The sequence below is a fragment of the Miniopterus natalensis genome, chromosome 2 (assembly GCF_054644295.1).
Source record: "Miniopterus natalensis isolate mMinNat1 chromosome 2, mMinNat1.hap1, whole genome shotgun sequence".
Lineage (NCBI taxonomy): Eukaryota > Metazoa > Chordata > Mammalia > Chiroptera > Miniopteridae > Miniopterus > Miniopterus natalensis.
This window is the reverse complement of record NC_142082.1, coordinates 159,224,996-159,247,244: the sequence shown is the minus strand read 5'-3', so window position 1 is coordinate 159,247,244 and position 22,249 is coordinate 159,224,996. Positions and strand designations below refer to the sequence as shown.

The window sequence follows — 22,249 nt, the reverse complement described above, 5'->3', positions numbered from 1 at the left end:
TAGAAGTCCAGAGGTAAAGACTGGCATTAAATTCTCCACTGACGCAGAAATAAGTGTTAACAGCTGTACCTGGATGCATTCCCCTGCTTTGTCTTGGGAATAGTTTACCATTTAAGAGAGCCTGACTACATACCTTGGGAAACATTTTTTCTACCATATTGTGCAAATCTATGAAAATCTTCTCATTTTCCCCCTTTTTCTGAGTTAACTCACACAAGTCTCTGTAAGGCTTTTCCAAATACTTTGGTAAGCCTGAAAAGCTTTCCCTCCAAATTTATAGCGTGTTCAAATGGCTGCAGATTATAGCCACATGTGAGCATGTATGCACACATGGAAAGGAGCCAGTTTTTAAAATGTGGGTGGCAGTGTCTTTAACTCAGACTCAGAATTCCTTTACACAGTAGTGGGAAACATCAGGAATCAACTAGACATTCTTTAAAAGCAAACAGAATTTTGGAAAGACCAAGGAAAATGGGAATATGGCCTCACCTTTTATTCCTCACTAACGACAGAAATGCTTCCCTCTCTGTGTTTATTGTTTCTTCTAGATGATCTTTGCATACCCGTCCATGGAGTATAGAGTCATTGGCCTGTACTCATTTTTTCCTTCCTGGAGGTATAAATAGACTGATGACGTTCAATGCTCTCTGCAGTCCGTGCATCATTCATACCGTACATCTCCTTTCTAGGTCACAAAGCTTTTAAAAAACCCAGCAGCAATAGCAGCATGTGAGGAGATGAGCATATGACCCCTTCTCTCACCTCAAAGCAGTGCCTTTGATAGCATCCAGACAGCGGCACATGGAAACATGACATCTGGGTGGTTCAAGAATATCAGAGAGGAAAATATCCATTCTTACTAAATAGCTTCAAAATAGCATCGTCAGAGCATTTTCCCCTCCACCCTTTCTCACTCACATGCCTGAAATGAAGCCCTTCCCATCCAAAGTAAAATGAAGCATTTGTATTTTGTGAAAAATTGAAGGAGAAATTTGTATTTTATAAGAATTTGAAGGAGGAATATGCATTTTTTTTGGTGAGAATTTGAAGAGCCAGCCTCTCCTACTACACCTATCTGCCTTCTCCCTTTTTGCAGTCGGATAAGTTCAAATCCTGAGAAAATGTCATCTCCCTTTTTCTTTTTCCCTCTCCAGTAAAATAGAAATGATCATGCTTTCTGGCAGTCATTTATTATTAAGTGCCTACCGAGGAACAGTGCAGAGTGTTGAGTGTTCTGAGATGAGGTGAGGGCGGACCATTGTTTTCTGCTCTCCTCCAGCCTCTTCACGTTGCTTGTGAACTGTGGTCCTTAACCCAAGTCTTCCCAGGAAGGTTAATTGCCCGAGCTGACCTCACATTTGGGTAAGGCAGTGAATGGGGCTGGTGAGTGGCGGAGGCAGTTCTCTTATAGTCAGTCCTGGACTCCAACGTATTCAACCTTGTTGTCTTCTTGGTCTGTCAAAACTTTTTAGGGACCATCAGTTCTCTCTTTGAGTAGATATGTATTGCATGCGTACAATGTGCCAGACTATTGTAAGCATTTAGAATACCAGATAACAATTGATAAATCTTCTGTTCACTTGAAATTTTATTCTAATAGATAATATCTCAGTGGAATAAGTGCTGTGAAGAAAAGTCAAGCAGGCTGAGTGGAATTGGTAGGTGGGTATGGAGCATATGTATTATTTAATATAGGACGGCTAAGGAAACTTGAACTGATAAGGCGATATTTGCTTTTTTTCAGGGGTGCAAGCCATGCGCATATCTGGGGGAATTCATTCCAGACAGAAAAAATGGCAAATGTAAATCTCATAGGTGAGGGTACAGCAGAGGAACAAAGGGGAGAGTGGTGTCACAAGAGGTCATAGAGGAATCAGTGGGACACACTATGGCAGCTCTTGTAGGACATGTTGAGGCCAATGGACTTTATTCTGACCAAAGTGTAACCTCTCAGGGTAGAGGCATGATCGTTAGAAGAGTGATGTGGAGTATAGACTGGAGATGGGCTAGTGCAGGCATGTGCTCATATTTTGATAACTACATCAAATGTACTTTTATTTCAAAGGGAGATGCATGGCAAAATTTTGAGCTGATCAGGTCTTGCTAGGGGGGTAAGAGTTGTAGCATAACAGCAGTCTGGTGCTAAACAAAGACTGAGTGTGTTTACTTTGGCATGTGGAAACTCTGCCTTGTTACTTTGAGAACATGTTGAAGGTAGAAAACGGTTTTTAACCTAAACTGAGTCAGAGTGGAAGGATGAGCAGGTGGAAATCCTAGTGACCTGCAGAAAGGTGTTTCCGTTTTACAAAACTCACCGTTTAAATCTAAATCAAGCATTTAACTTTTCATCCTTTCAAATATGTCAGCAAAAGTTGTAGTCTTTGGAAGTATGCCTTGATAACTTGAAAAAGGCTGAAGATATTTAAAGTATTTAAGAATGTGGTTCAAACTTCCAGTCCAGGAAATGTTGAGACCTCAGTGTATTAACAGCTCTCCTAAACACTCTTCAGTGGTACCCAATTCACCTCTACTCAAATTTTTCTGGAGGAAAAGACCAATGACTTTTTTGAATGTCAGCAGATCTCAAAGCAAAAGGGGAAAGAACTGGTGGATTTTATTATTATTATTATTATCAATACAAAACAAGTCTTTAGATCTATTAAAACTTCTGAGTTCTTTCCTTTGTGGAGAAGGAGCTTGATCAGGATAAGGTTGGCCTGATCGCGGAATTACCGTCCTACAACCCTGCCCCCATGGAGGTGAAAGGAACCCAGGGTCAGGTGGTTTCCTGTGAGGATCAGTAACTTATCCCAGCTCGATTCTCATTTTCTTCAGTAATCTGATGGTCCAGAGGATTCCCTGGGCCTCTCGATCTTCTTCTCCTCTATGCTAAAGCAAAAGTGAGAATCTGAGCAGACCCTTCAACAAAGTTGGAGGGGAGAGAAAAGTTCTAGCTTCAGATGAAGGCCGACCCAGTGGTGAGGGACCATATGGGGAATGTTCTCTGCCAGATGCTGTATTTGGAAGATCAAGTGCATAAGGAACTTTCTCTAAAAGTTCAAATTTAAACTCTGTTTCAGTTAATTTTTTGTCTGTTGTAAGAATTTTCTTTCTTTAAATCATTGAGGTTTCTTTCATCAGTTCAAGCTGCCAACCAGTTATCATGTGCATTTTTTCTCATGGGAAATAATCCGTCCTTGATAAGGATCAGTGGTTCTCTCCATTGCTTCTTCAAGATCTTTGGCTCACTTTCTATAGATCTCCAGCTCTTTAGCTGCCTGGCTGATCTCTTCACGTGCTTTAGAAAGTTTTTCCTGTTTCTCTAACCCAGCAATTTTCAACCTTTTTTATCTCATGGCACACTTAAACTAATCACAAAAATTCTGTGGCATACCAAAAAATATATTTCTTGCAGATTTGACAGAAAGATAGGTATAATTTTGACTGATTTGCAAAATAATAATAATAGTAATTACCTACCCTTTTTCCTCCAAAGTGACTTTTTGAAAAAGTGCCTATACTTGTATATAAAGATTTCAGGTACCAAGAATTAACCAATCAGATGCAACTTTATTATGCGGTGTGACCAATAAGATGCAGTTCTGTTATATGACTTATTTATTTATAGTTCAAGACAGGGTATTCACACCAGATAGATATTGTTATGTTGGCTGTTGTCATTTTTTTATTTGACAATCCAAGGGAAAAGAGGCCAGTGCCCCTAACTAAATAGTCAGGTACTGCATGTTTTAAAAATTCTTGTAGCACACCAGTGTGCCGTAGCACACTGGTTGAAAATCACTGCTCTAACTGGTAATTTTCTTCTACTCTAAATTTCCTCTGAAGTGTCAGTTTATTTTCTTGATGTAGTTCAGTCATTCCTTTAAGTTTCTGCTTTAGTTCTTGATTCTCATTTTCAAAATGTTTATTTTCTGACTGCAAAGATGTTTGTTCAGTCCAGGAATTTTTAATACACTCTGTAGGCTCTTCCTTTGTTTTATCTACTTCAGATAATTGAGTGTAAATTTAGTTTCGTTGTCTAGGATTTTTAAAGAAGCCTATAACTTAGTGGCATGAATCTGCTTCTTCAAAGCTCCTTTTGATGGATACTATTTTCTGAATCACTCTTCATTTCCAAATTATCATCTCTTAAGTCTTCTCCGAGCACAGCTGCCCGATCTTGCATCTTTAGCGAGAGTTCAGAGACTTGATCTGTTTTTTTAAATCACATAGAACTTGTTTCACATATACTTTGGAGTCTTCAAATGTTATTTTCTGTTTATTGGGTTTACTCACTTGTTCTTTCCATTCTTCAGCTTCTTGTCAAAGCTGTTTCTGGCTTTCCTGAAGTTGGGAGCTTTCACTCAAAGCATCCATTGTAGCTATCTTGTTGGTCTTCATTCATCTGAAATACTTTGAAGGTTGGTTCGGCATCAGCTACTTGGGATTTGAGTGATTTTGAATCATCTCGTAAGGACGGTATCCTTTCTGTATTACTCACCATCAGTTCATCTTGTTCAGAATGTTTAGATTCTCTAAACTTTTTTTCTAGAAAGAGTATCTCATCCTCAAATGCAGATTTGGAACTGTTCAGCTTTTCACAGATTGCCTCCTAACTCTGGGCTTTTGTTGACTCCTTCTCAAAGCTGGACTCCTTGAATGACTCTACGCCTTCACACTCCTTTTGTACGAGGCTACATTTTTCACGTAGTTTATATCTTTCTTTGATTTGTGTAGAAAGTTCTACAGCAAACATTTTTCTCTCTTTCCACATAAAGCTGGCTTCTAATGGATTGCAAACTTCTCTGTGAAAACAAGAAAACTGCAGAAAGTCCAACAATAGCTGCACCTATCAGCAGTTCCCCTGGAAAACCATAGGGATTAGGAGTTATTCTCATATCTTCAGGCAAGGCTTCCACAACCCTGCGGGGCTTTCCCAGGACCAGACCCAACAACAGCTGAGGGGCAGTTCAGGGCTCCTCGATGGCCCGAGGCTACCTTGGATACAGTGGCCTCAACCAGGGCCTGACTGAGCCAACAGTAAGTGGCAGAGAATACTCAGCTTCTGTCCAGAAGCCAAATTGGCACCAGGCAACCCAGACCAGACCACTTCAGAGCCTTTGCCTAGGGTGGGGGGTGGGGGTGGTTGCTGGAGGAACCTGCACTAACAGGCCTCAAGTGTCCATGCTGCCCGCCAGGGACCCTTGACCCCTATGTTACCTTTGTGTCCAGATGGTCCTACAGTTCAAGCCAGTCCCTGCAAGAGCCTGTGACTTGCTGTCTCCTCGAAACCCCACCCTGCCTTTTGCTTTAGGCCAGGCCCTGTAGGGAGGCAAGGGGAGGGGCAAAGCCTGTGTGTTTTTGTATGGGTCCCAAAGCGTAGTGGGATGGTGTGTGGTGCAAATTTTCTTTGTTTTTGAAGACTGACTGCAACACTGTAAATGGCTGATCTGATGTTGAATAAAATGAGACATATGGGCACTAACATTAGTTTTCTCATGTGTGAATGGGTTCCTGTCTTTGAAATGGTTTTCCGTTGCTTTCCACACATACCTGACTAATTACCATTAAACCTTATCTTAATAGAAAGTCAAATATTTTAGGAGAAACACTCTCACCATGTTATGAACCTTTGAAATATCATACTTTATTTATATCATTAGGCAAATCTCAGTATTATGAATTAAGAAACAGTTAATAGCATGAGAATATGAAAGAATCCTAAAATGAAATTAGAAGCTTAGCCATAACATATACGTTCTGTGTGTATAACTGTTTACTTCTGTTTTTTAGGTTCATTATAGCCTATTTATTTATTTTTATTTTTATTTTTATTTTTAGAAATGTGAAGTTACATATAGCTTATAAAAATTCTGTGTGTTTTTCTTAGTTCATCAATCCTTCCTTTCTGAAGATACAAGCCTGTGAATTTGGAGGTAGCTCTACACATTTCTTCTCTTCATTAGTATGCCATTTTTTTCCATTTCTACAGAGTGTGTATTTCAAGAACAGAGTGTCCTTTGTGTTAGTTCATATTGAGTTGTAGCCTAACACATGCCTACAACTCTGGTGTGATTCCCTTTACACCAGCTTCCCAAGCTAAGTGCTTGCATATTCTAGAATGTTAAATATCATTAGTACTTTTATTTATAATTTTAAAAATGCTCCATGTCCTGAATAAAATGGAAAATAGAAAAGTTGAGTGTCCTGAAGATAGATAAATTGGGAAAGCAAATAGGACAAATGATTCCTACTTTTTAGAAGTTGAGAGGCTATATTGAAACAAACATTTGAGAAGAAGAAAGTATTATAAATAATACGAATATGTGCCAAAGATATTACTCATCTCAGATCTCCCTTTTTGAGATTTTGGATCAATAAGAAATTGTGTTTAAATGGAAGCTGTTTAGAGGCCATTGCTGAGTGTGAAGAGCCAATGAACTAAGTCAGCAGGTTAAAACCTGACCCTCTGGCCCATTTATTTTTCTCTCTTCTGCCTCTTGAAAAGCATGTTCCCTAGAGATCCATTCAAATCGTCACTGGGAGTCCAGAGGCCCCACCCTTTGTCCAGTACACTGAACTGTGTTATGCAACGTGGAAATTGTTCCCATTCCAATTCCTGACAGCCAAAGTCGTGGAAGTCAAGCAAAGAAACAGGATGCTTCTGTGAAGCACACTTTGCACTGACAGTTACAATCTGTGAATGGAACTATTTTTGTTATACAAGCAAATATGTTGGGTTTTAAATTTAAATTTTATAAAGTATGTCAACCATAAAAAGCTCTAATAATTAAGAATCCTTATTGGGGAGCAAGAATTTGCATCTGTTCCCATAAGATGAAGAAGTAGTGGAAGAGATGAAAAGGTGCCATTTGTTGACCCATCTAACAAGGTGCATTGAGTTGTATTCAGGTGACTGACCATATGTGATATTATGCATGGCATGAGTAATACTGTGAATTTGAATGCTTTTTTAGTTTCAGTGTAGCTTTAAAGAATTATTTTAAGACTAAATTATGACTAGTACATTATTTTAAAATGTCTCATAGGAAGAGACCATTTTGTCTATTTTTGTGTTTCTAGCTCTGTTTTTGTGTAGTTGATGCTGTAGACAAATTCAGTCTGAATATGGACATCACCTAATCTATTAACAATTACCTGAATGTGGCTTTGTGTGTGACAGATAAAATTTGAATTTTAGGATAAAATGGTTCTTCTTTTTCTCCTCCTTAGAAGTCACCACCTGTTCCAGTTACTAAAGGGACCTGCCTTTCTCCATGTTTAGTTTGAATGCTAGAATGGGATGTGAAGTGTGTGTTTCCCATCATATGGTTATGAGGGCAAAAAAATAAGTTGTCTTTTGAACTCCAGACTTTTAAAAAATTGCAGAAATAAACACAAATTTTATTAGCTTTTTGGAGACTTCTTTGTTTTTCTCATTGTTGGGAGGGCAGCCTTTGTTAAATAGGCCTTCCAAAGTTTTTTCTTGGTTGCTGAACTACTTGACCAGTGTATTATTTTCATAAGTACACTCCATTTTTATCTAATTGGGAGTAAAAGAGGACAGCTGTTAAACATAAATTCTAAGTTATTGGTTGTGTTCATCCTTTAGAAAATTCTGTTTTGAGAAATAGCAAATAGACTTGCTTAAAACAGAAGATTATAAATATGTGAAATCTCTGGGAAAGATTTTTTAAGGAAGAAGATAAAAGAAAGGAGATCAGTGATAACTCCACTCTTCTTTTGTTTGTGTGTCTAGGAGTCTTTAATTCTGCAATCAGTTATAAAGATAGTTTAGCCCAAACCCTTTTTAAATAAGGGAAGACACTCAGGCCCCAAAGCTTTGTATAATGATTTCCTATGTTCCTGCCTGGTACTCTTTCCATCACCCCATAGACCTATCTGTTTCAGCATTAAATGCTTTATAAAAATGAATTATTACTCTTGATTATATAAAAGAGAATTTTTAAAAAGCTCTCCTTTTTATTTACTTTTTAAAGTATGTAATACTCTCTTAAAAGCATTGAAAATGCATCTTCTGGCATCTTTTACTAGATTTTGGACTGTATTTCTTATGTGTTGTTAAGATATCCACTTTAATCTGAATGTTTGAGTTAATTAAACAGTGGAATGTTGTTCAATGGATAAGAACATTTCTTTCAACACTCATTTAAATTAATAGCAAGTCTGCTTTTTGTAGCCAGCTTTGTGATTTTGTCCTTTAAACTCAAGCAAAGTAAGTTGTGCTGTTTAGGTTTTAAAATAGCAACATTGTTTTACTGGGACTGAGCTCTATTTATAAATTAATTATGGTATTTATTTTTTCATTTGCTATTCACTTCTGAGTACTCCCTTTTATACTCTTGAGCTATCTCAGAATCTTGCTTTCATTTTAATAACATTTTGCATATTATATATTTTGCATTTGTGTCTAGTACTAGTTATCATTAGCCTTTTGTCTGGAAATTAAAGAGGCAGATGATTTGAGTTCTGCACTAGCCTTTGGTCGGGGGCAAATTAGATAATTTCTCTGGATCTTATTTGGTCATCTGTATGACAATTCGGATCTATCTATAGGATTGATTGTAAAGATCAAGTGAAACGAGAATGATAAATTGTGTGGCATGGCATCGGCAGCCTGGTAAGCTGGTGTGAATGGTCGTCATGTGGATGCAAGAGGCGGCGCACACGACCCTGACCCAGGGCCTGCCTAATGTCGGGTGGCACCGATAATCTCGCCTGCGCGTCCTCTCCCACCGTTAGGCAGCCTCGGACCTGCCAGATTTAGGAGAATCATTTCATTGTTGCTGTTAGGATTTTGACCTAACTGCTGTTGAGAGGAATGAGAAGGGAGTACTTGAGAAGCGCTCCTTCACTCCACGCGAGTCTTGGCTTGGCAAGCGCTGTAATTGGATTTTGCAGGACTTCTCCGCACAAAGAATGGAAGAACCACAAGGCCCCCGCTCCGAGTTTCAGACGCCTTTACTGGCAGGAGCTAGCTTGTTAAATGACCCCAGAGGAGAGGTAACTGAACAGCTTATTTTGCACACCGTGAGGCTGCCACTTTGTCAGCCAGGGTATCGCTAACGTGGTCTAATCTTTGAGCCCTCCAGGCTCCACAATGGACTGGGAAGTCCAAAGCCTTGGAGCTCACAGGCGCTTATCTGTGTTTCACAACCCAGGGATGGTTGGCTTGAAAAATCATTATTCACCAAGTATGAAGAGGCAGAGATCACTTCACGCCATTCCCTTTGTTATTTTTAATTTTAATTTTGGGGGCAGATTTTGAGACACATGTTCATGTTTAACCCTGAAAGACTTCCAAGCCATTCTTTAACACTGGGAGTTACTGAAATTTTCAGATTTTCTAGCTACCCCAATAATCAGTATCCTTCTAAGTTACCCATGTGTGACATCCAAGAACCATTTTTGCCTGCCCTTTCAACTTCATTACTCACTTTTACTAGGTTGTAATGTCCTGTCAGTTTTATATCTGTCAACTCCTCTCTGTTCCCACAGACTCGGCCCATTTTAGTCATCTCCCACCTAGGTGGTTGTCAGTCTTCTGTTTCTAGCCTCTTGCCTCCCTCAGCCTCCCTCTAATTAGTCTTTCCCATTGTCTTCAAAGTCACTCTCTTAAAGTATTCATGGGCAGGGTGCTGTTTCAGCAGAGAAACAGATTGATTCTTTCTGAATTTGATAAATTAATTCAAATGCTATGTTGGTGAAAATAATTATTTAGGAGCCTTTTCAGTTTAAAAACACATAAAGTTTCATTTTTAATAAAAACAGGTGCTTTTATATGTTTTTTAAAAATATTGCATACTGAACAATGCCTAGAGAAGCATAATAGTCTTAAACATGACATATTTTTGATGACATATGAAAGTTAATATTGTGTGGGAAAAGTAGGGAAATAGTAAGTTACTTAGGAAATAAAAACAGAGTATGTTATTTAACACAACTTAAAGGTAATCTAATTGTAAAGAATGCCTAAATTCTGAAGTTAAATGTCAGTGCAGAGAATGAAAGCAGACAAAATAGATATTCCCATGGGACAACTGTTCTTTTATGGGCTTTCAGGGAACTCTAAATGACTTTCTCTGCCAAAAATGACTTTGGAAAATTGTGTCTTCTTTTCTAAATTTGATTCCATCCCTACCTCTTCTTGGAAATCATACTTAAATTTAATCTCTTTCTCCTGACAACAATTTTTTGGAGATGGCAATGAAAACACAAGAAACAAAACAAAAATTAAAAAGTAGAACTACATCAAACTAAAAAGCTTCTGCACAGCAAAACAAACCAACAAAAGGAAAAGGCAACTTACAGAATGGTAGAAAATATTTGCAAATCATATATCTGATCAGGGGTTATATCTAAAATATATAAAGAACTCATACAACTCAATAGCAAAAAACAAACAATTAAAAAGTGTACAAGGGAACTGAATAGACATTTTTCCAAAGAAGTTATACAAATGGTGAACAGATACCGTGAAAAGATGTTCAACATCACTAATAATTAGGGTAATGCAAGTTAAAACCACAATGAGATGAACCAAAGAACATATATGCATATATGCATAGCCCATTGACACAGACAATAGTGGGAGGAAGGCACGGGGTGGGCGGAGGCTGGGTGGAGGGCCACAAAGTGGGGAAAAATGGGGGATATCTGTAATACTGTCAACAATTTTAAAAAACCACAATCAACTCACACCTGTTAGGATGGCAGTCATCAAAAGGAAAAGATGTAAGTTTTGGCAAGGATATAGAGAAAAGGGTACCCTCATGTATTGTTGGTGGGAATGTAAATGGTGTAGTCATTATGGAAAACAGTATGGAGGTTTCTCAAACAAGTTAAAAATAGAACTACCAAGCCCAGCTGGCATGGCTCAGCAGTTGAGCATCAACTTATGATCCAGGAGATCACGGTTCAATTTCAGATCAGGACACATGCCCGGGGTTGCAGGCTGGATCCCCAGTAGGGGGTGTGCAGGACACAACCCATCAGTGACTCCCTCTTTATTGATGTTTTTATCTCTCTCTCTCCCTCTCCCTTCCTCTCTCTGAAATCTCAATAAAGTCATATTAAAAAAATAGAATTACCATATGATCCAGCTATCCCATTTCTGGGTATATATCCAAAGGAAAGGAAATCAGGATCTGAAAATGATTATCTGCAGTCTCATGGTCACTGTAACATTATTCACAATAGCCAAGCTATGGAAGCAACTGAAGCGTTTGTCTATGGATGAATGTATAAAGAAGATGTGATGTATATACACAATGAAATATTACTTATCCTTGAGAGAGAAGGAAATTTACTGCATTTATAACAACTTAGATGGGCCTCGAGGGCATTATGCTTAAGTGAAATAAGTCAGATCGAGAAAGACAAATACTATATTACTCATATGTGGTATCTAAAAGTCAAACTCATAGAAACAGAGTAAGATAGTGGTTGCCAGGTCCTGGGAATGGTGCTGGTGGTGCTGGTGGTGGGGGAAATGGGGAGATGTTGATCAAAGGGTATAGCATTTCAGCTATAAGATGAATAACTTCTGAAAATCTAATGCACATAGTGATTAGAGTTAATAATACTGTATTAAAGACTTGAAAGTTGCTAAGAGAGTAGATCTTAAATGTTCACGGTACAAAAGAGAAATGATAATTATGTGAGGTAATGGAGATGTTAACTAACACTAATGTGGTAATCATTTCACAGTATATATCAAATCAACATCTTGTATACCTTAAACTTACACAGGGTTATATGCCAATTATATTTCAGTAAAGCTGAAAAAATTAATCTCTTTCCTAGTTCTATATCTAATACATGAGTTAACAAAAGCAGCAATCATTCAGTAACATCCATTATTTTTCTTATATATTAGGGTATTTTTAAAAAATATACTAAAGCTTTGTCCAATGAAATACATAAATTTGTTGATGAACTTCATGGCATGAAATAGGAGTATTTAGAGTAGTGATGGAAAATAGGTTTCATCTTGAGTGTTGTTACTACTTGATAAGGAACGTGGTGTTAAGAAGGGCTCTGAAGCTGTGTCTCAGCTCAGTGGAACAGAGGGAAGTAAGAATTGATGACGTCTGAGTTGGCTGACACTTAGAGGATGGTGTCCCAGGGGCCTTTTCTGGTTTCAAGTATGACTATTGTTATTAGGGGATGAACCTAGAGCCATCTGATTATGAAGCTCAGATTACCCCTCACTCACCAAGTGAGGACACAGCGAGAAGCTGGCCATAAGCAAACCAAGGGAAGAGCTTTTACCAGAAACTGTCCATGCTGGCACCTTGACCTTGTATTTTTAGTCTCCAGAACTGTGAGACAATGAATTTCTGTTGTTCAGGCCACCCAGTCTGTTATTTTGCCATGGCTGAGTGATACGTACAGATTACCAGGCTTTATCCTGGAAATTAAGTCAACAGATCTGGAGAGCAATCTAGCATTTGAACTCTTTAATATCTCCATAGGATTTTGTGGCGTACATGTAGGGTACAGAGCAATCTAATTTTTAATTCGCATACAAGTGCTTTTTGACCCTGCCTGGACATTAAAATCTCCTTTGGAGCTTTTAAATATGACGGATGCAAGGTTCCCGCCTGGATCAATTAAATCCTGTGTAGGGTCAGGGGTTGGTGTTTTTAAAGAGCTTCCCATTAAGTGCGTGTTAATGTGTCTAACATGCAGCCCAAGGAGATAACCGCTGGCCTAAATTAATCTCCTTTTCTGAGTGCTGCTTCTCCACAAATCCCTGTTTCTGAAGGTGGAGCGTGATCATTCTCTTTCCTCTGGGCTCCCCTTTCCACATCTCAGAGCAGCATTACTAGTTTATGAGTGATAAACCCATCTTCTGTTGCTTCAAGTTCTTCATCACTTAAAATCCTAGAATAAGTACTGAAAAAGTAAAAAGCACATGCATTTTCTAGGTTTTTGGATTCTGGGCGAATTGGTATTATTTAAAGCTGAACATTTCGAAGAAGCAAAGAATTTTAAACTTTGTACTAAAGTAATATTTGATATGTGATACATGTTCTTCTTAAGGCTATTTTTCTGGCCTTCTCATTCAAAAAATATTTATTGAATAATTTTATATGCCTGCAGGCTACTGTATTTGGCACTCAGGATGTAAGGGAGAGGGTAACATTCAGAATATTTTTGTACCAGTGTGGCACTGACATGATTAGTCAGAAAATATGTGGACCATAAACAGCCCTTATGTTCCTACTGGTGAATATTGGCCCCAAAGTTAACACTGAAAGGGACAGATACATCTTTACCCCCTTTAGGTCTATAGCCCCTTGTAGAATCTTACAATTAAATGTATGTCAGCATAACCTGGGCGATTTCTGGGTATCACCCCCAGAGATTCTGATCAGAATTGGGCTCAGGATGCTGAATTTTTAAAATATTTCCTGGGAAAATGAATGAGAAAAGAAAACCAAGCAGGAGTTCCTTAGCAATTGCATGAAGCAATTCAGTGTCTCGAGTTAATGCCGTGTTGTTTTTCTTTAATAATTTTTTCCAGGGTCTTTAGTGGAAAAATCTCTGCTGCCTGATAGTTGAGTTGGTCTCTCTGCATCAGTTTTATGGGGGGTTAGCTTTCGTACCTTCCACAACTTCAGCTCCCCCCTTTACTCCCACTGCAAACCCCAATCAGTGGGAAATTCTGGAAACTTGAAGCTAGGGACCACTTTTTTTTTTCCTTTTTACTGAAGGTACAACTGTTCAGTTAGATATAAAATCCTGCACTCTTCAGTTGTTAAATCTCTCTCTGAATCTTGTCATCCCTCAGGGATTTTATTAATCAAAATAACCACATTATCACAGCTGCAACTCATCTTAAGAACTATGTCTCAGAAAAACAGTAAGTAGCTAGTGATTCTCTATATCCCGAGAAAAAAAATAAAGAGTGGCTTAAAGTCCAAATCTTATCAGTGTTTCCTCTGAAATTTTTTAGATGTTGGAATGTGTAGCTTAATCTTGTTTTGACTAATTTTAAATTTGGCTTGAATTAAAGGGCAAAAGTTTTGGGAACATAAGCAGCTAAATATCTAAAGATATTAAAAAGTGTATATAGACTCCCTTTTAAAAATAAATTAAAATTATTATTTACCAACATGGTAAACCTTTTAAGCATGTTATAGTTAACATATTTTAAGTAATATTCAGTGCAAACTTGTGTGTGATCTTACATGTAGTTAAGTTGTAAGACCTTTAATTTTTTTTTCCAATAATGAATTCAAATAGGGAGGTAGATCTTAGAAATGGTGTCTAATTTGCTTCTATATCAATTCTGAGTTATATCATTGAATTTTTGTAGATAAAAACTTTTAATGTGAATATTATGCACCTGAAGAGCTCATATGATATGTGTACAGTTTGAAGAGTAGCAAACTGATTGATGCTCCACTGTTCAGCTTAAGAAATAGAATATTACCAGTGGGTTTTTTGTAGCTCCCTGGAGATACGACTCTGATCCAATACTCCTTTCTTCCTTACACAGTTTATCCATATCTTGAGTTTCGTAAAAATAATTCTTTTGCTTTTTTTGTAATAGGATGAATCCTTTAAACATATAATGTTTAGTTTTGTCTACTTTTGAATGCTATAATATTGGAATTATACTGTTAACTTTTCTGTGACTTGCTTTTTTCACCCAACTTCTTAGATTCAACTATATTGATGTCTGTGACTATACAGCAGGTCCTTGAATGTGTCATTTTGATTGTCATTTCATTATAATGTTGGGGGGGGATTGTTGACCCAGGGCTGCAGTCCACGTGGAGTTTGTACGTTCTCCCCATGTCTGCATGGACTTCTCTCCTATACTCTGGTTTCCTCCCACAGCCCAAAGATGTGCACATTATGGGAACTGGTGTGTCCTCATCGACCTCAGGGAGTGTGGGTGGGTGTGAAGGGGCCCTGTGATCTAGGGCATCCTGTCCAGGGTTGCTTCCCATCTGCCACCCTGAGCTGCTGGGAGAGGCTCTGGCCACCCTTGACCCTGTACTGGAATAAGCAGGTTGGAAAGTAGTCATCTTATTTGTTTTTATTGATCTTTCTTAACTATGTATAGCTCACATTTATTTCAATGTTTAATATTGGAAGTATTTTGTGTCTTTATTTAGAAGTTGGGTGATTTTTTGTGACGAAAAATATACTGTAGGGACTTAACTCTTGTTAGTATCACTTACCTTATGGTAAAATTGGTTTTGTTGTACGTCGTTTGCTTAAAGTTGCAGTTTCCAAGAACCTCTTGAGACTTTAAGTGAGGACTTACTATAGTTCATTCATTTCCCACTGTATATTAATTCGTTGTATGAAGCTACTACACCACAACACATTTATCCATTGTTGTTTGATGGACTTTTGGATTTTCCCAATATTTTTGAATATTACTAGCAATATGCAAAAAATTGTACGTGGCCTCTAGTGCCCATGTACAAATACATAGATCTTCAAGGTGTAAACCTGGGAGTGAATTGCTGGGTCATATGGTATGTACTTGTTCAGCTCCCCAGAATAGAACCAAACCATACTCCAAAGTGAGTGTAATAGTATACGCTCTCCCTAACAGATTGCATGAATTCTCATTATTTTACACACCAACAAGTCTTATGGGTATAAAACGGAATTTACTGTGGTTTTCATTTTCATGTTCATGATTGATAGTGAAGTTGAGCCTCTTTTCATAGATTAAGGAGCCATTCATGAAATGCCTCTTGGAGTTTTTGCCCATTTTATTATTATTAGCAGTTTGTCCTCTTATTTTTTTTGTAGGAATTTCTTACATATTTTGGATATGTATCTTTTGTCAGATATACACATCTCCAGTGTTTTTTCTTAGTATTTTCTTGAATTGTCATTATCTTTAAGGTGATCATTTTGATGATAAAAGTTATTTTAAAATTGTAATTGTATTAGTTTCTTATGACTTCTATAACAGATTGGTACAAACTAGATAGCTTAAAACCACACACATTTATTCTTTTACAATTCTGGAGGCCAGGAGTATTAAATCAGTTTCAATGGTGCAAAATCAAGGTTTCAGAAGGCATTTCTCCCTCCAGAGATTTAAAGGTAATTCCCCCCCCCCCCCCCCCCCCCCCCCCAGCTTTTAGAGTTGCATTCCTTGGCTCTTGGCCTCTTTTTCCATCTTCAAAACCATCAGTTTAGTGTCTTCACTCCTCACATTGCCTCTGCCACTTTTGTTCTTAGATTTTCTTCTGCCTCCCTCTTGTAAGGACACTTATGGTGACATTTAGGACCACCCAGATAATCCAGGATAATCTCACCATCTCAAAATCTTTAATCCTATCTGCAAAGTCCCTTTTGCCATATAGGATAATATTCCCAGGTTCCAGGGATTAGGATGTGGATATCTTTGGGGCCATTATTTAGCCTCCACAGCAGATAAATTTATGTGTTGTTGATTTTTTCTTTTGGTTGTAGATGCGGGGGTGCTAGGATTGTTGAATCTTCACAGGCCAGAGTAGCCTAATAACCTAATGATTTGTTAAGAAGTCTCTTAGATTACTGTTGGTGTTGTTTAATGATGAGGCAAGATTACCCTTTCTTTTTATCTACCTCTGTTGCTAAATGTAGGGAAATTATAATACATCTTTATATATATTATATCTTTTCAAATTCCTAGACTCCTCTTTTCTCCCACATTGAAATCAGTAAAATGTCCAAAGTCTTGGGCCGAGTGCCCTTGGTGAGCTCACACTTGCTTTTCCACGTGAGTTCTGTTCTATGGCAAGATCTAAGTAAAGGGGAGAAACATGATGCAAAGAACTTTTGCAACCTCTTTGCCTAATTCAATGATTTATTAATGTTAAGCATGCTTGGTATGTAATGAACAAAGGAAAGACCTTTGGTTTTGTGTTTCTGAAAATAAATTGGGATTTAAATGGGCTGAAGACACAGGCTCTACTCCTAATAAAGGAAGAAACTGAAAAGCAGATGTTCTTGGAACCATTGGTGGGGAGTGTAAGAGGCTGGTGCTAGATAAGCATGGATGTAGAAAGAGGAGTGAGGTGATTTGGAGCCAAGAAACCATAAGCACAGGAATTGTTTAAATGCTTCAGTTTGTATTTAAGTTTGTGCTAGGAGTTGTGGAGTTTAAAATTAGGTGTATTGCTTAATGTGAATGTCTTTGCTTTAACCACTTGAATTTTATTTAATTTATTGTCCTTTCCTTTGTCTATGAAAAAGTTTGTTCCTTTGGCTTTTATTCTTACTTTGAAGTCTGAAAAAATATTTAGAAAAATGCTATCACAGCAATTTGCTATTGACTTAGCAAAATACTAATGTCACAAACTTATAATTGATTTTAATGTCCTTAGACTGGGGGAGATCAATACCTGGTAATATCAATACCAGGTGGTAAAGGGGAGACAAATATGATATGTATGTTATGCTGTATAATATTTGATTGTATCATATTTGAGTTTTGTGAGATGGATTTGATGAGTGTTGTGATCCCAATAAGAGGAAGTTGCTCTCCTGTGATTGCCATAGAAAATAATTATTATAAAAATTTCAATAAGCATTCGGAGAAACTTGACTGAGTGAATGAAATAATTCAGTGATATTTCTGCCTTAAAAATGGAAACTTAAAGGCAAGTTTCAGATCACTAGTCCATCTTGATCATGGCCTGCCCTCTTCCATCTTGTGGCATCATGTATCTTGTGGACCTACTACAGGAGAATACAGTTGGCACTAAAGGGGAATTCATTCCATGCGATTATCTAAATTATCCAAGATGAATAGACTATGAGTCTCTTGAACATATGTTTGGGTCCACAGGGATTCAAGCCAGTGCCTTGGGGTTTAGATGAAAAGTCCTTCCTCAAAGAGCAAAAAGATATGTCAACAAAATTACAACCCTTGGAAAATCCCATCAAATTGTTTTGAATCTGTGGGCTAAAAATGTCAGTACTTATTAAACTATACATTTAACATTATTAAGAATATAATTACTGAATGCCCTGTATTCTTTTCTGCCATCAGCAATGAAGTGACAACCGAGCATTTGTTTCTCTGATGTAACAGGGACACTGTTAGTTGTGAGTAAAAAAAAACAAAAGAAATTGCCTGTCTCCTACTAACACTGTCCAGGAATTTAGCTCAGGTGGGTCAAACCCTCATTCCACCCATATAATCCCTGCTGAGCCACATTTTGAGGATATTTCTCTTTTCCACAAACACTTGGTGAGCATTTCCTTACCAGTAGGATACAAATGAAGGAAAACATATTTCTGACATTTTCAGGAATTTCAAAGTCCATTGGATAATTTTTTGGAGCAAAAAAGGTTCTACACATTTGCTTGAGGGTTGCTTTTGAAATCTGGAGGTACCACAAAAAAAGTATGAGTTTAATAGTTTTACTATAAATACCCCTTTCCCCCATTTTAAAAAAATACCATAGCAAAAAAAAATACTATATGCCAGCAAATTTATAACCTTAATAATCATGATCGTTATTATGCAGTTTGCAAGTAAGAAGGGGTTCCAGCCTTCCAATTTCTGGAATAATGCACCATTCTCTACTGTTAAGCAAATACTTTATGTTTACCACGTCATAAGTCACAGCACTTCTAGTTGAGATGCAAACTATTAAGACTACAGGTCAAAAGGCATAATTCAATATCTAGCTAGATAAACAGGAGGTTTAAAAAATAACTCTAAGTTTCTGCTAAAAAAATCTCTCTCAAACATAAAACAAGCGAGGGTGTCCACTTGCCAACCAGGACTCGGTGGGAGGGAAATGGGGCAGGGGGCCAGGTTCCTGAAAATTAATACATAAAGTGCAAAGACTCACTTTTCTATAACATCCTCTCCAGTGCCAGCAAGTATTAGTATGTTCTTTAACAGGGTCCGTTTACGATAGAGAAAATCTTGCTCTGGCTACTGAGGCTCAGTTGGTTGGGTGTCGTCCCTGTACCAAAAGGTTGCCAGTTTGGTTCTTGGTCAGAGCACGTGCCTGGTTTTCAGGCTCTGTCCCAGGTAGGGGGCGTGTAGGGAGCAATTGATCCATGTTTTGCTCTCACATGGATGTTTCTCTCCCTTCTTCTCTCTCTAAAAATTAAAAAGAAAAAAATCTTGGGGGAAAAAAAAAGGTAGAGGAGATAGATCTCATGACTGACTGACATGGTATTTTACATTATGAGAGAAAGGAAAATAATTGTTGATTTCTTTGGGTTGATTCATCTATCAGACACTCGGGCTTCCTGTGTTTTGGTTAAAATTCTAAATATCTTTATAACTCCTGCCAAGCATTGTTTTTGACTTGAAGGGGAAGGCAGTTCGATTCCTCCCCACCATTCCCTTTATCTGGAATTGAACTTGGGAATTTCTTAAGATTCAGAGGTTTCAGTAAGTAGTTGGGTAATATTCAGATGCCTAGTCACCCCCCCTCCCCCACACACCTCAGCTTTGCATATGGAAACTGTTAAACATATTGAAGAGCTGAAAGAACTTTACATTGAACACCCAGGTACATAACAGATTCTACCATTAGCATTTTACAGTATATGTTTAATCACATATGCATCCATCTCTCTAACCCTTGATCGATATAGGAATGCATCTAAACTCTTTGATGCATTTCCAAGTAATTTACAGATATGGGTACACATCCCTGAAATCTATCAGCATGCATATTATTAAGTAGCAGTCAATATTTATTTATAGTTAGTTATGTTTTGAACTTGACTAGTCTGGATCTGCTTAGCTGAATAAACTACTTGTGAGTAGAAAAGATGCCAAAAATAGGAGTGGTTGAGATTTGGCTAGAAAGGACCAGTTGTCATCTTGGATTCATAATAGCTTTCAGTATCCTTAATATGCTAAATACTTTAAGTACACTATTTGAGTTGCTCCTCACAACAGCCTGTCAACTTGTTTTGTTACCCTATGTCCTTTTTTAAGGAGTTGGAGGTTTGTAGAGGTTAAATCACTTGTCCAGGGTATACGGAAGGGCTGGAATTCACAGCCACACATGCTGGTCTTTGACTTATGTGTGTGTTTTAAACCAGCATCTTTATAATTTAAACAAAACTGAGGTATTTCTCCTGTTTGTTTAAAATATCTTCAAAATAGATATCATGTTTTCAAAATTAAAAGTTTTTCTCCAAGCCACTCCATCTTGCAGTAGATAGAAATAGTACCACTTCCAATTAACTTGGACATCTATTTTTTCTGTTATTTATAGACTGATACCAAAATATTTGATATTAAATAAAAAGTTAGTTTCTACTATTAATGTTGAAACCTCATAATTATTTCAGAGAGCAGTTATTTCTAGTATACAATGTATTTTCAGACTTACTCTCATTCTAATATTTTAATTTTTTTCGTCTTGATTTGATATATTTAGATGAATGAGTAAAGACATTAGTTACCTCTGTTTTTAAAAAACTCTTTGAGCCTGGTCATTTGGCTCAGTGGTTGAACATTGACCCATGAACTGGGAGATTGAGGTTCGATGCCCGGTCAGGGCACATGCCCGGGTTGGGGGCTCAGTCCCTAGTGGGGGGCGTGCAGGAGGCAGCCGATCAATGACTCTCATCATTGATGTTTCTCTCTTTCCTTCTCCCTTCCTCTCTCTGAAATCAATAAAAAAAACTGTTCAAAATTTGAGTTTAGGATTGATGAGCTAAATTATTGTAAATAATAAGTTAATATCTCTTTTTTAGCCATAAATATTTCTAAGGGAAATACTGCTTTACATTAACCTGGAAAAAATAATGCTTCATGAAATTTTGTTAGCAGTAACTTCTTTACTTGACTCTGAGGTTCAAGAGGGGGAAGAACAATGTAATTTCCACTGAGGGAATTCATTTCATATGTAGGCTTCGTTTCATTTAATTGTAGCAAAGGGGCTTATAAAACAGCTTGAAGCCTTCTTTTAGCTAGTTCTTAACACGTTAATATATAATTATGATTATTGAGCTAGTGTGCCTTAAGCATGCTATGAATTAACTTGCCAAATAGATTGATGTCAACTAAATTCTACCTGAAGAGATGCCATACACTGCTGAGTAATCCAAAAACCTCATTTTTTAATATTTTGCTAAGAATAAACAAATATGTATTTTTGTTGCATAGGTAGGGAATGCATATTTCTCATTCTCGTGTCTGTCCTACTTTATAGCCTTTGCACATGTCATGATTTACAATCCCATGCAGACTCATGTATCCTTCCATATGTAATTAAATGTGCTAGAGAGTTTTAAAGGGAGCGAACGAGTTTTATATTTTAAAGTAATTACAGTCTTCCTGATTTAAAGAAACACTCTTAAGTGTAACAGGAAGGCACTGAGAAAGATTTCTTTTGCTCCGTCTTTGAGTACATTAACCTTGGGAATGAGACCCTTAAACAGCAACTGGGTCCTTTTTGAAAAACATCACCCCCCCCACCCCTTCTTTTAAAACAACCAAAAATGGAGGTTGAAAAGTCCTTTCATGATTCATCTGCTCCAACAGCTTGCCTGTCTTCTTTGTCACCAGAGGAAGCGGTTCTCTTCAGATCTAATCTCCTGCCAGAAGCCACAGATTGGGTTCTTGAAAAATCGGAAGGACTCATTTTTCAAATAATTAATTAAAAACAAATAAATAAAATGTGTAAGGCTTTAAGGTTCTGGAGATGACTCATGTTCTTCCAAACTAGTCTGACATCAGTTGTGATGTTCATAATGACGATGTGAGAGAGGGGTAATTAACTTTAGGAATTGTTCTTCATGTACATTTTTATTTTAAAGTGCTCTTAGAGATAAGCATGGTTTATTCCCATTGACAGCTTGGGCCCTGTGGAATAAACAAGGGAGCCATGTCGGGAGGCAGTCTGCTAAGTTGGAAGGAGCTGTAAATCCAAAGAGGGCACTGAGAAAATAAATATAGTGATAGCTGTAATCAGACATAAACACCCTGGGCAGCCATTTATATTTTATATACTTTCATCAGATTAAGCTTCTGGAAACACTTAGGTTATGTCACATGACTAATATGTTCTGGATCCAGAGCCCGTAACTCTGCCCACTACACAAACTGCCTTTTCTGAGTCCCTGATGACTCTGATTCTTTTTTTTCTTGTTGGTATTTTCATTTCCTAACACAGTGCTTGACACTCAATAATAGCTCAATAAATATTGGATGTAGTCCACAAAATTAAAAATTGCCTGCAAATATAATTACTGTATATAAAACTTTCTTATA

The 22,249-nt window shown here is 37.5% G+C and overlaps 1 protein-coding gene and 2 pseudogenes across 1 annotated transcript in view; 1 reads left to right on the top strand and 2 right to left on the bottom strand.

Annotated features, from left to right (window-relative positions):
• Nucleotides 1-22,249, top strand: part of PDE3A (phosphodiesterase 3A) — a 258,613-nt gene that overhangs the window by 72,919 nt on the left and 163,445 nt on the right. The gene's annotated exons all lie outside the window — the stretch shown is intronic.
• Nucleotides 2,584-3,681, bottom strand: LOC148093895 (melanoma inhibitory activity protein 2-like; annotated as a pseudogene).
• LOC107525279 (melanoma inhibitory activity protein 2-like) lies at nucleotides 3,799-4,979 on the bottom strand (annotated as a pseudogene).